The 13,956-nt window shown below is 39.3% G+C and overlaps 1 protein-coding gene across 28 annotated transcripts in view; it reads left to right on the forward strand.

Moving 5' to 3' along the window:
• TCF4 (transcription factor 4) overlaps positions 1–13,956 on the forward strand; it is a 345,626-nt gene that overhangs the window by 137,864 nt on the left and 193,806 nt on the right. The window contains exon 1 of one of the 28 annotated variants that reach the window (XM_074339934.1): positions 11,000–11,072. The exons of 23 other annotated variants lie outside the window; for them this stretch is intronic. The gene's annotated coding sequence lies outside the window, so the exon portion shown is untranslated. Of the gene's footprint in view, positions 1–10,999; positions 11,073–12,245; positions 12,424–13,956 lie in introns of those variants that run through there. 4 more of the 28 variants (XM_074339932.1, XM_074339938.1, XM_019722160.2 and 1 more) reach the window with 4 other exon arrangements.

The raw sequence follows: 13,956 nt of genomic DNA on the forward strand, positions 1-13,956 counted from the left end.
TATTTCTCAGGCTATTAATAACCATTCCTTTACCTACAGACTTATTTTCTAATGACACAATCTTGATGGGTGAAGTTTCATTTGAAGGCACCTCCTACTCTTAACAGGCCAAGAATACGTATAACTTACGGAAGGGTTAGCAGCATATTTGTTGATTGAATTTTAAATTACATTCTTTGTAAGCTTATTTGACTTATATGTATTGATTGGTATCAATGTCTCTGAATATCTGAGAAGACATGTGCTGCTTATGGTTCTTTCATACGGTTCGTTCAGTCTCTAAGTCATTCATTCATTCCGTTCATCAAATATTTACTGAACACCAGCGTTGTGCCAAATACGTGACATGACTTGGCTCTGGGGATACACACTTGAATACCACATCCTTGGAGTTGGCTTTCTGTCACCAGGAAGACACAGGAAGCAAATGGGTCAAGAGAAATAGAGGGCTCCTAGCAGGGTGGGGCGTAGCCCGGAGGAAGTTGGGGAAGTGGACATCGTAAGTTCAGATTTGAATTATCTGGAGGAGACAGTCAGGCAAAGTGAGCTGGTGTGAGAATGAGATAGAGGCATGTTAAAGGCCTAGGGCGTTTCATCTGCGGAAGGCTGGAAGGAAGGGCCAGGACTGGGCGCTGGGAGAGGGAGCGTGTGAGGAAGAGGTTCTCCATGGCCAACTGTGACGGGCTTCACAAGCCGTGTTCAGCATCTGTCATTCATTCAGCAGATATGTGCTCAGCACTCACGAGGTGCCAGGCGTTTGGGACACGTCAGGAAACAAAGCAGAAAAGAACGCTTGCCCTTGTGGAGCTTTTGTTCAAGTGGGAGAGACAACCCATAAACATGTTGCTCGTGGTTTTGAAAACAAGCCAGAAGCATGTGTAGTCCAAATGGTGACAGTCTCAGCATTTGCCAATAACATTGAGCCAAATCAAAGACTATTTAATAAAAATAACTTTGCAATCATTTCCAGTTCTGGTCTTATGGCTACAGTTAGATTTATTGATAACTCTACATTTACAGGGAAAGTTGGAGGTTACCTATAATTTATGTTTATTGATCGTTCACTGTGTACCAGGCCTTGGGCTAAGCAATGAGCATACCACATTGAGGGAAAGTACTGAAGTTCACTGCAACCAGTGTTTCTAGTTCATCTCACAGATACACTTTAAGAATAGAGGGCTCATCTATAACGTTAGATAAGAACATTTGAGAGATGATCAGTATGGAGGGGTTGGCCCATCTTCCTGTTTTTAAAACTCATTACCAAAACCAGGTTTTTCACTTGTAGCATTTTGACAATCTCACTAAACAGAAAAAAATGCGTGATTTTTTTTAACCATGCAAACAAACAAATATTCTACGTAGTGATTGAAACTAGACATGAGCTTGTCACTCGAGATGAATTATTGCAAGTAAGTACATTTTAGTATGGTGAATACTTTTTTGGTGGAATTAATAAGGAGCAAAGAGAATACTAGAAGTCACTATATCGAAGCAGAAGGAGAAATATAGTTGAGCAGAGTGAATAAAGAAAGATTTGTTTGAGTTCACCCTACAGTTGTAAAAGCATTGAATGAAAATATTCAATGAGTGAGAGGTATTTGAAAAACTTATTTTACTCTGGCAGTCTTAGGCTGATTTGTTTGCTTTCCTCTAGAATAAAAGTTGCAAGTGGGTAGGAATTATGCCTTTACATGTAGCCTATAAAGTACTGGAAAACTACTCGAGGGTAACAGCTGAAGAGGCACTGGCCCTGTCAGTGTTGTGCACATGGATGATTGAGCACGAAAGGAACACAAGCGGGAAGAAAGGTACAGAGGGAAGAGGTCATAAAACAAGGAGGCTTGTTTAGAACTAAAATATGTTAGCAAAAGCAAAAGCCTTGGGAACCACCCAGGGGATGTATGTTTCCACTGGACATAACACAAATATGTGCAGTTGAAACTGTGTGGTGCGTCTTGCATGGACGGTGCTGTCATCAACAGCACACACAGCTGGATGTATGAGAAACAGTCCATCTTATGGTTCTCCGTTCTCTTTCCATGTCACCAAAGGCATGCATTTTCAAAACAGCCCGGAGTAAGGTCCAGTCTTTATATCTGTGGTAGAAATATGAAGCTTACTTGTTCACATAAGAGCAAATCAAAGCCATGCTCCATGAGTATTAGATTGTCCATCATGACAGTGACCTTTGTCCGACAGCATCCATAATGCTTTTTGCTAATGTCCATAAATGTTTATCAGTATCCTAATGTGGTAACAGTAGCCACTAGTTGTTTGCTCTTACTATGTGCCAAACATCATGCTGTTATTTGCATATTTTATCTTACAGCAAACCATTGTGAAAAATGGTTATTATCCTCATTGTACAAATAAGCAAAGTGAGGGAAAAAGAGGTTAAAATAATTGAGACAGAGCAGACACTTCTCATTGGGATTTGCCAGACTCTGAAGCATGTGGTCTAAACCAGCACACCTGACTGCTTCCCTGACACTCCAGGCAGATATTATACTATTAGAAGTATTAGAAGTAAATGTAAGATAAGATTATGGGTGAACCAAAAGTGAGGGTTAAAGGACCACCCTATGACTGCTGGACATTTTTTTGTTTTGTTTTGTTTTTAAACATTTCAGCACACTGTTAAGGCACAATAATAAAGAAAAAGACCTTGCAAGAAGAATAATTAAGGGTCACAAAAATCAAGGGAACGTACCATCATCATTATTTTTTAGTAAGTGAGGCTGATGAGCCTGGGATCTGTCGCTTTATTGTTAGGAATGCACACATCTGGTGAGGACTTGGATTTGTCCACTGCCTTGCTGGCCTGGAATTAGCCTCCTCTGTGGAATTCAGTGTTTATACCCAAGTAGTTTACGATGTTTGACAAATTTAAGCAAAATAAAATGAAAGCACTTAGGAACAATTTAGAAATAGAATTCAAGCAGAATGAGAGTAATACGTATTCTCAATGGAGAGGACTGAGTAGAATAATGGATTTCTCTGAAAGACTGTTAACATAGTTTGTTGACTTTTTGTGAGACCCTGCTTCAGTACTCACACAGGTATGGCTTGCATCCTGGCCCCACCACTTAAACATGTGGCCTTCCTTTTTCTGTGTGTGGGGGTTGGAGAGAACGAGGTCTACTTCACAGAGTTTTGAAAGTACCTAGCCCAAGATTTGACACATGGTAAGTCTTCAACGGGTCCTAGTTTCTTTTCCCCTTCTGCCACTTAATTTCACCTGATTAAGAGAATGAGTAAATATAAATTTTTATTCACTGTTATCGATGAGCATTATCCTTTTTAAGTGTCATAAACCTAAATTTCCAGTATGATTTTCCTATTGACATTCTTTTACAATATTGACTTTCCAAGCTGTTCTATTCCCTGCCCTTCTGTATTTTATTTCCTTTTGATTCTGTAGTTGCTGTATCTTTGGAAGACCCCTTGACTTTAGTTGTCCCTTGGTTCGTGAGCAATTTTGAATATCCATCTGCATCATGTTAGGATTTGTTGAAATCAAAGGAGCATTGGATCTTGGCAGACCACCCCAGTACCTCCATCTAATTTTGATTCTCCTTAGACTGCTGGTGGAAATGACCTGGGTCTAACTCAATTTTTCTCTTATTACCATCCACCACTGACTATCTTTTTTCTCCAGGCCTTCACTGTTCAGTCCAAGCTCACCAATGTATTATAAATGGATCCAATAGTCCTGAGAGGAGATAAGACATAGAAAAAGTGGCAACAAAATGAAGCAGGGTCCTAGAATTTTAGGAGCGATGTCAGACTTCTCAAACGCATTGCTTGATTTGAGGTAGTTGATCTTAGAACATCTGCCACTGAACTTCAACTGGCTTTTTCTCTCGTGTCTTGGAAGACAATGTGGCCCTTCATTCTCCTGGCAACCCTCAACATTTGCATCTTTCAGCTTTTTTTTTTTTAACTTTCTTGTCCTGGAATCTTTTTCCGGAAACATTTCCCTTTCTGTTTTCTTTCATCATGTCTTTCTTCCTTGACTGCTTTCACTCTGCGTACAAATGTGCAAATGGATCTTCCAATCTGGCAGTGATTGGAAGTATAGTTCATACATTAACTACTTCAAGTCTCTTAGGGTCATGTTAAAATTCGGACACACTTCAGGCTTAGGCATCAGCACCTCGGTAGGGTATAGTTCAAGAGCTTGCCCAAAACTACACGTGCTCAAAGGTGGTTTGGCCTCTTTCTAAGCTAGCGCTTCAAATTCCATGTATTTTTCCTAACCTAGTCTTTTTGTCTGGAACCCACATCCTTCACCATCCACCATGTCAAAGCTAACTGACTCTTTCTGTTCCCCTCACTACTCTTTTCGTTTATTAGCTGTTTTCCTCTCGTATCCCTGTAAGTGCAGGCATGGGGAAAGTGTGGGGTTCGGTGTTAGAGTGGGGTTGGACTTCCAGCTCGATTGCTTAGCAGCTGTGTGATATTAGACTACTCATTTATCTTCAGTGGGACTCTGTTTTGGAGATTTGCATGGCTACCAAGTGGCATGTTTGATTTGGGAGCCCAAATATCGTTGTTTTTGCTCTAAGAACCTGCTTTTCCCAGTTTGCTGGTGGGAGACTTGGAAATTACACCATTTGCCAGGGTGTGGCCACTGGGTAAGAACCAAAAGGTGAGCTGCCTTTTACCGATTCTGCCTCCCGCACACACCCACGGTCCTTTCCTACAACAAATCATGGTCAGTTTGGCATGGCAAGTACTGGAGGAGAAATTTTCTCTAGTGAGCCAGAAAACGCAACAGGATCTGTCTGAGATTGATGGAGATAAGTGTTTGATCCACTTTACTCTCTGCCAGAAAAATATTTTTCCCTGACAGCTGGAGAGATCAAAGGTCTAAAACTGTGGATACAGGGAGATGAATGTTCTAATATTAATATTATATGAATAATATAGTAACATTTAAGGTCAACATGTCTAATTCCCTCTGTCTGGAAACCCCCAGACAGCCATGTGCAGAGCGAGGAATTCCAATCACAGAGGTCTTCACTCCAAGGAGACAGGCCGCCACTACCTGCCTGTGAATAGCTGAGCAGGCCAAGCTTTAATAGTCTGTGATGGATCAGGTTAGGAGTCAGTGGAGTCTGCAGGTTTGGGGGATGAGGGCTCAATCACCTGGCTTGAGGAAGACTTACTGATGAGCCAGTCAAATAAATGGGGTTTTCAAGAACTATCATGGAAGAGACGGAAGTTTCATCTAGAGCGAGAGGAATATGATGGTCTAATATGTCACCCATTACCAAGAAAGGCTACATACTTTGTCCTAAGCCAGGGTATGAAGTATAGTCATTCATGTTGTGCAAAAAATGTCACAGGACTTGCAGCTTCTGCAGGGACTCCGAAAGGAAAGATGGAGGTGAAGACTCTGTGAAATGCATGGTCCTGGTTTTGTGTGTGGCCCTGGGCTTGGGTCAGAGAGATTCAGCCACCATATGAGGTTGTTTCACTTTGGAAAACCCTGCTAAGGATTCGTTTGACTTACAGTGTTCTGTGAGCTTTTTTAAAAATAAGAAACACAGTGTTCTGTGTTTCTTATTTTTATGAGGGCTAGAACTACTGATTTTAAAAATTTCCATCATTGTAGCTTCTCATTGATAAGATATATTTAGTGTCCTTATTTTTTACAGTTCTTAATTAGATTTTAACTTTTTCCCTATTTATATTTCTCTTCTGTAAGATTACTTTTTTATTGTCTGTTTTTCATCTGATTAAGATGTTGCTATGTATTCTCCCTCTTCCCCTGAGTAGAACTCTCACTGATTCACCAGAATATCTCTCCAGTATGAATCAGGAGGTTCACAGTGTAACAATCTTTTCTAGCTTATAAGGTTCAAACTAAGGGGACATGATTGTTTCTTGACAGCAAACATTATTCATTCTCTTAATTTCGAGACTTGTAGCCTGAAAACCATGGTCTGTGAGGAAGTGGAGGCAATTTCTCTGAGTCTTACTAGTCTCATCTTAAAAATCAAGATAATGTATCTACCTCAGAGCATTGTAATGAGGATTAAACGAGATCTACATCTAGCACAGGAGCTAGAATGAGAAGATTCTTATAAATCTAATTTCATTTCTTCTTCAATCACTGTAAAAGTCCAGGGAACATTAGTAAATGTCTAGGTGTGAAAGGAGCTCATGAATTCGGTGTTAAGTTTGAGGTACTTTTAAACCGTTCAAGTGAAGCTAGCAAGTAGGCGGTTGGAGTTAAGGGGGTAAAGCTCGGAGATGTCTGAGGAAAGGTCTGTAACTGAAGGGGCCTTCCTCGTAGAGATACCAGTTGAAGGTACAAGACTGCATATGGCGTCTCGAGTAGCAAGTGGACCGAGGATTTAGCAGTTGAAAGAGTCTCATCATTTAAAGGCTTTTGGGCGAGAACGAAAGAGAATGCCCAAGGTGTAGGAGAAAAAGGAAATGTGATGGCGTCAAGCAGATTTTTTAAAAGGAGGGGGTAAGAGTGTCTTTTTGATGGCCGTGGAAGATGGCAGCTGAATATTGTCTATTGGCTTTAACCATGAAGCGGTCATTGTTGACATTTTCCGAGAGTTTTCGTGGAGGAATCATGAGATAGAAAGACTCCACTCCCCAACCCCATAACTGAATTATCTTTCCTTTGACCTGGCAAAGTTTTCATCTTATATATTTCTAATGTGATTTTTGTCACTCTATGGTTGGTAATGAAAGTTGTATTTAGCTTCATTCCCACATAAATTATCAGTTTCCTGAAGAGGTCATGCAAAATACCATATCAATTATACCTAGTACGTATTTAATAGTTCAGTCTTAGAATCATTGGTTCTGACAGAACAAGGTATGTTTGTTCATCCATCCACTCACTCATTTATTTACTGAACATTCATTTATTCACGAACTCCATGCATGTGCCAGGCACCTCTTTTAGGCTGTGGGAATATAGTGGTGAACAAAAGACGTTCCCTTTCTGCGTGAAACTTACAGTGTTTTGAAGACAGATGATAAAGAATAAATACATGCGTATTCTGAGTACCTTTAATGTCTTAACTTATTTCTTCCTCAGAACAAGCCCATGACATCAATGTTATTAGTAGTCCTATTTTATTGATGAAAAAATGGAGGCACCAAGCTATTCAGTAACTTACTAGGGTCATCACTTCATTAGGGGTGGATCTGAGATTCAAACCCAGGCACTTTGATCCCCAATCCATGCTGTTAGTCACCCCACTGCACTACAAAGTGTTTGGCACACAGTAAACTGTTACTGTTAATACTACTGTTGTTATTATTAATGGTAATCATTCCTCAGCCTAGTGATCATTTACTCCAGTTCAGATGAGGAAACAGACATGTTCCTAGTTATCGGCAGAACTAAATGTAGAAGCCAAGATTCCATGCTTCCAGTCCAGCCTTTTCCTTTCATATAGTGCCTCTTCTTTGGAGGTAGGAAGAGGAAAAGAGGGATGGAAGGATGAAGGAATGGGTAAAGAGATTATGTGGAAGAGATGTGGGAAGGAATTAAACCTGTTTGATTTGGGGTTTTTGATGCTACCAAACTATGTCTGATTTTTCAAGTTATTTTTTCTTATATTCTCAAGAGAGAATGTCCTTAAAATAAGGATATTTCCATACACAATAATCATATTCCATTTCATAGACTAGCAAAAAAATATTTCAGGGGTTAGAAGACCTTAGCTATTTAAAAGTAAAAGATGTTATTACTGGCATTTATATTGGGAAGGCATTGGTTGGAAGACACACCAGAAGCTTTGTTTACCAACAGCCAAGACTTTGAGGTGTGTGTGTGTGTGTGTGTGTGTGTGTGTGTGTGTGTGATGTATATACTAGTACATATTTATATCCCGGTTATATTGAATTTACTTTGTGTATGTATACATTTTTGGGGGAGAGGATACTGGATTATTTTTCTGGGGTGGGGAAGTTTTTATGCTTATACACAAGGCTGCTCTAATACCAAGCACCATAGTTAAGCATCACAAATATACACTAAGCAAGGGACATATGCACAAGGAATTTAAGCAGAGTTTTTCTAAATGGCAAATAATTAGAGGGGAACAGATGCCTATGGGCAGCAAAGGATGAGATGAGGTACCAGGAATTTTAAAAGGGAGATAGAAATACATATGTAGAATGCAGTCACTGTCAAGGATGTTTAAGCCTAGAGGGTATTCTCTCCCAAGTTCTCTGTTTTTGTGGGTTTTGACATTAAATTTTGTTCTCTCTTTACCTATATTCCCCAAAGAAATAGATCATGTTAATCATTCCAAAGTGGAACAGATTTTTTTTCAAACCTCAGTTTTCGATGACTTTTGTGGTTTGCATGTCTTTCTTCTCCCTCCCCAGGGCCTTGGCCTTTCACAGGACTGCCAGGATATGACATTTCATGACAGTGTCACTCCTCATGTATTTATACCCCCATCTACTTCCAAAAGGGTTTTTAGGTAGCCTACCGATAGAAGACACCTGCAGCTGTGATTTACTTTCTGAATGCGCATTTTAGGATGGACATGGTCCTCCTTTAGAACAACCCTGCTGTCTGACGGGTTGTGTCCATATCAGAACTATCCTGCTTAGTGTTGGTGTCGAAAAGGAAACAAATCCCCAAGAATAAAGTAGAGACGAGCCTTCGGCATTTCCCATCTTCCTGTAGAGTGTTAAACAGCAGGGGCACTGAGCAGAGTGAGCAGCTACCCACAAAGCCGAGCGGGAGCACCTGATCATTATCCCTCAGCTTTAAGATTTACCTGTTGTGCTCATTGTAACAAAAGAAATGAAATCTCTGTAATTATATTGGAAGGGGGAGGAGATCATGGTTTAGTTCCTTTGATCTTGAGCTAGAGTAGGTTCTGCTTTTGGAAATTTAATTTGAAAGAATCCAACGTACACATCTGCTTTTTGTGCTGCAATTTCTATTGAGCTTGAAAATAGAAATTTATTAATGCAAATGTGTAGAGTCTGTTCCTTGAGAGAAAAAAACACATATTCACAACACAAGGTGATCTTTTCTGCATCGCTATGGAAGATTTTAATAAACATATTCTCAGCTTTTCTTTTAGAGTTCAGAGATGAGGGTCCTCGTGAGCAAGGACTCAGCATAAAAATTATAGGACACATTGGGGAACAGAAAGACTCATGATTACTTCAATATTGAAAAGTTTTCAAAGGACAAATTAGATGGTAAAGAGATGAAAAGCATACTGAATCCTCAAAAGAAAAAAACAAAACAAAAAACCCCAAAACAAGTGTGTCATCAAACCATTTTGAGAACATGTCTGAATTGATGGAAGGGCCCATGCTAAGAAACAAAGCTTTCATTTCAACGAATCCAATCTGCCTAGTGTTCTGTAAAATTGCCTTTGCCTGTAAATGGAGTGGCATGCAGATTTTAGGAAGGACACTTTCTCACCCCAACTTAGTCTGTACTCTTTATTTTATTTTTGTACCATTACATGAAACTGCACATAAATGGTGACTTAATCCTTAGAGTGGCTGTATTGCATGGTCTATTTTTATTAACTTTTGCTTGTTCTCAGTGTAAATTTTCCGGTAAAGCCTAAAATGTCATGAGCATTTTGGGACATAAATCCTTTAAGCTATTTTGCAGTCATATAGTTCTTTGTAGTGTTTGAATGCTTTCCTGAACTCGTCATCTCCAAATGGGCAAAAGAAATTATAAATTGTTGAGAGCATTCAATCACTGGGTGAGCATGAGTACTTCCCCCTAAAGCTGGCGGAAGTATCCATTTTCAATTCTTTGAGTAAACAGAGCCAGTTCCTTACAATATTTGGACTCTATCAACAGATCTCAAAAACTTGGTTATAAATTACCTAAGCTTAAGAAGGAGTTCGTGATTAAAGAATATATTGAATCAATAAAACCACTCTTTTGTTCGATGTGATGTGATGGGAATTTTTTCAAAGGTGGTAGGTGTGCTTCAGTGGTGTATATTGTCATTCTGTTCTGCATTCTCTTGGTTATTTTCTTCCCCACTGAGATTTTATGTTTGTTTTTATTTTGTTTTGTTTTGTTTTTTAAGGAACGGAAAGTGCAAAGCCACATAAAGTTCAGCTATGAATTAGGAATTCTGAATTTAAAACAGGGAGCCTATCCTTAACTTGTGTCTGAGTTGGTATTTCAATTGTGTTGCCAGAATAAACTATGACCCTTGCAAATGTACAATTTCATTTGGGTTCAGTGATTCCTGGATGAGTCTGTGTTACAGGATGCCAAAGGCCAGGAAATTACTTAAGACACCAAATATTGAGACAGAGTTGGCTCCTCAGAGGCTTTTGAGTAACTAGGGTTTCATTTGAACCAATATTGGGGGCCATGACATGTACTGCTAACCACATCCAATTAATTAATTTCTAACATTTTGATCTAATTGTGACTTTGTTGACTTATACACATCCTTCTTCCTTACAGGCAAGAAACTCAGAAACAAAATTTCTAATGACAGACAGTTGGGGTGCAGCAACCAAGCAGTCACCCTTAAAAATTAATGAGCTTAATGATGGTTAGAGAAGTGATTTTGATGGTGGTTTGGGAGGGAGGGGCCACCGGATGGCAGAAGGAAGAAGGCTGGACTCCTCATAAGTGACAATGATATGAGCCCATTCCTTATCTCCCCTCCCCATTCTGCCTCCCCCCCCCCCCCACAGTCGCCACCCCTTCCATCCTCCTCTTCACAGGAGCCAAAGCAGATAGAAAGACAGGGCGATTATGAAGACGTCAGTTGGAGCGTAGGCAGGCAAGAGGGGCGCAGCGCTCCAGATGAGGTCCGGGGGGAGCTGAGGAGGGTCACTCATGAACGACCGTGTGTGTGTGTCTGACAGACTGTGAAATGGTGCGTTGTTGCACGGCTGCGCTGCACCTGGGCCCTTCATCTGTGATTGATTGGTTTGGTCATGTGTAATGGTCCCATCTGCTCTGTGTTGTTTTTCTTTTTTTACTTATAAACACCGTTCCCAGCGGCTGAGAGAGGATGAGCTATGTTTTGTCATCTTCACTTACACTTTAGCTCAAAAAAGTGGTCAACTAGGTAAGCTCTAAAGTCTACCCAAGTAATGTAGTAGGAAAGTGTCGGTTTTCCCCTTTGCTTGATTTGTGTGTGTGTGTCTGGTGTGTGTGTGTTTGAGAGAGAGAGAGAGAGAGATATTCGTGTGTACACCCTCCTACGGAAGCGAGTGTGCCTGGAGTTTTCATGCTGCCTGTTAATATCTGAATAGTTCATGAACCACGGAAGACCAAAAAATTGCAGAAATGATTTGCACAAATCTGTATTGTGACTCTTACTGCAGTGAGTTTTTTTTTTTTTTTTTTTTTGTAACGGAGCCAATACTTAATTAAAACCGCTGACATCATGGTGTTATAATTAAGCGTGGCATTAATTAAGCTGGAATAACGATTTTTTTTTAAAGAACTGCTTGTATTGTATAAGACCGTTATTGACTAAAAATAAAATAATTTTAAAGCAAAAATTAATTGTCTCTAAAGGAGCCCTTTTCAACTTTCCCAAAGTCCAGCCTCAGGACTGTCGTCATCAGGGATGTGTATGTGTGTGTGTGTGTGTTGGGTGGTGTTGGGATGGGGGGAGAGTGGAAGTGAAATTTGTTTTTTTCACCCAAAAATGCTGATCGGCTCCTGGCATTCTGATGGCTAATTATGCATCGGAGAGCTTCGACAGCTGCATTCATCATCATAAAATGTAATAATTAATGACATTCCAACAAAGAAAAATATGCAAATGAGGACTCATTAGCATTTTCATATTCAGCTTTGATAATGCTTTTGCTGACAAGGTTGTAATTAATGAAAATTCATGTCGCAGTCAGGAGATTGGATCGGTTTCATTCCGCTCACAATTCCCAAATGCTTGCATTATGGAAAATCGGCGGCTCTGCCAACTTTTCAGGGAAGAAAAAAACACACACACACACTAAAAGCACCAGATGCAAATTAATGGTAGGGAGTCTTTAACTCTTTAAACCACCCCCCTAAATTTCCATCATAGGAAACATGTGATGAGTTTTAACCTAAGAAGTAGATTCTTTTTTTTTCTTTCTTTTTTCTTTTTTTGAATAACATTAATGAAAGTACTTTTACGTGTGACCCAAGTATGAGGATTTCTGGCAAACTTTTTTTTTTAATATTAAAAAAAACTCCCTCCACCTTTTCCCCTTTCCTTTTCCCTTTCGAGACTATTTAAATTTACATAGTAAAACATGTTAGGACAGCCAAGCCCCAGCGTGTTGTGTTCTGTCCTCGAGCTGGCAAATTTACGCCACGACAGTTTATTCATCCACACGCTTTTTGGCGACTCTTCATCACGTATTCGTGCTTAGATCTCCTGGTGCCTCCCTCCGTGTGCTACCCATAAAGTCGAAAGAAAAGCAAGTATTCTATTTCTCTCTTCAGGGTGGGTTTCTTTTTGCTTTTTTTTTCTCTTTTGGATGATGGTTGTTTTTTCAGTGCTTTTTCTGTTTAATCTATTCCCTTTGTGGTTTAGTGTAAGAGTTTGGGAATGTGCCCATAATTCTCTCACTCAACACTTCTGGTTTAGTGTTGTGCTTCAAACGTAATTTTAAGAAACACTATACAATCAAAATGGATACCCAGAAACCCCAGAACAGAGATATCAACAAGCATTCAGTACAGAGAGCTATTAATTTATAAACCCTCTGTGTGTTGCTTTCCAAATGTGTGACTGTGGACTGGCGAAACACCACTTTGCCAGCCTGGTGCTGTGTTTGTCATCCTAACCTAAAGTTAAACTGAAAGTTCTATCTCACCCACAACATTAGGAAGAAAAGCCTAAACAGAGTTCTAACCTGATTTCAGATTTGATCTTTAGGTTAAAACAATGATTATTACTCAGTCAGATCTTTTTGCTGAGGCAGATGTGACTAAAAAAAAAAAAAAGGAAAAGGTTTGTATAAGGATTAAGAAAAGAGGAGAAAGAATGCATATTTCTTTATAAATTGTTAAATTTATAAGCATTTTCACTCTGGAATGATATAAAGCAACTTCAGGCACTTCCTAAGATGCAGTTTCCTGTTTATTTAAAGTTAAATTGTAATTCCCAAAGTTGCTAGCCCAGCATAAATAAAGAATATAAATAAGCCTTGTTAGGGTAAGATAGAAACTTTGATATGCTGGGTTTTATTTTTCAAAGTATCTCAGTAAAATAGAAAGTATCATCAGTTATTTAATGAGAAGTTTAAAGTAAGTTTTTTTTCCATATTATGCTATTAAGAATCACTAGGTTTTTATTCCTCACTAATATGAGTTCCAAGAAACATAATTTTATTTCAATCTCTTGCTTTCTCCAACTTTTATTTTGTCACACTTTGTACATGGTCGCGTGTGTGTGTGTGTGTGTGTGTGTGTGTGTGTATACATGGTGTGTCATGTCTGGAGATTATGGTGGCTCTGTCCTCATTCCTTTAAAATCTATTGTGTGAAAAGAGCAGGCAGGAGAAGGCTTTACTTCTTTTTTTCTTTCAGTTTACTTCTTTTCTATGCAGGCAAACTGCCCATCCAGATGGTAGAATTTCACCTGTAAGCAATCCGAAACGATAGGTTAATTCTGACATTTTATAGAGCTTTTTTATTTTCTTTTCATACAGTACAGCTAAGTGCAGAGTAACTACTCTAGACAATGTTTCCTTTTTTCTTTTAAAGCACTTCCTGCTGTGATTGGTTCTCCCACCACCACCACCCCCCAAAAAAAATCTGTAGTTTGGGCTCAATTAAAATCTGTGGCTTTAGGCACTTTGCTGCTATTGTCAAAACCACATCTGATGAAATCTTTGACCACTTCTAATATGTGTAAATGAGGAAGTGATGGCAGAAGTGAAGGAACAAGTGTGGATCTGCAGGTTAGTTGTCAAGACTCAGATTATTTTAATTTTATAAACTCAGTG

The sequence above is a fragment of the Rhinolophus sinicus genome, linkage group LG09 (assembly GCF_036562045.2).
Source record: "Rhinolophus sinicus isolate RSC01 linkage group LG09, ASM3656204v1, whole genome shotgun sequence".
Taxonomy (NCBI): domain Eukaryota; kingdom Metazoa; phylum Chordata; class Mammalia; order Chiroptera; family Rhinolophidae; genus Rhinolophus; species Rhinolophus sinicus.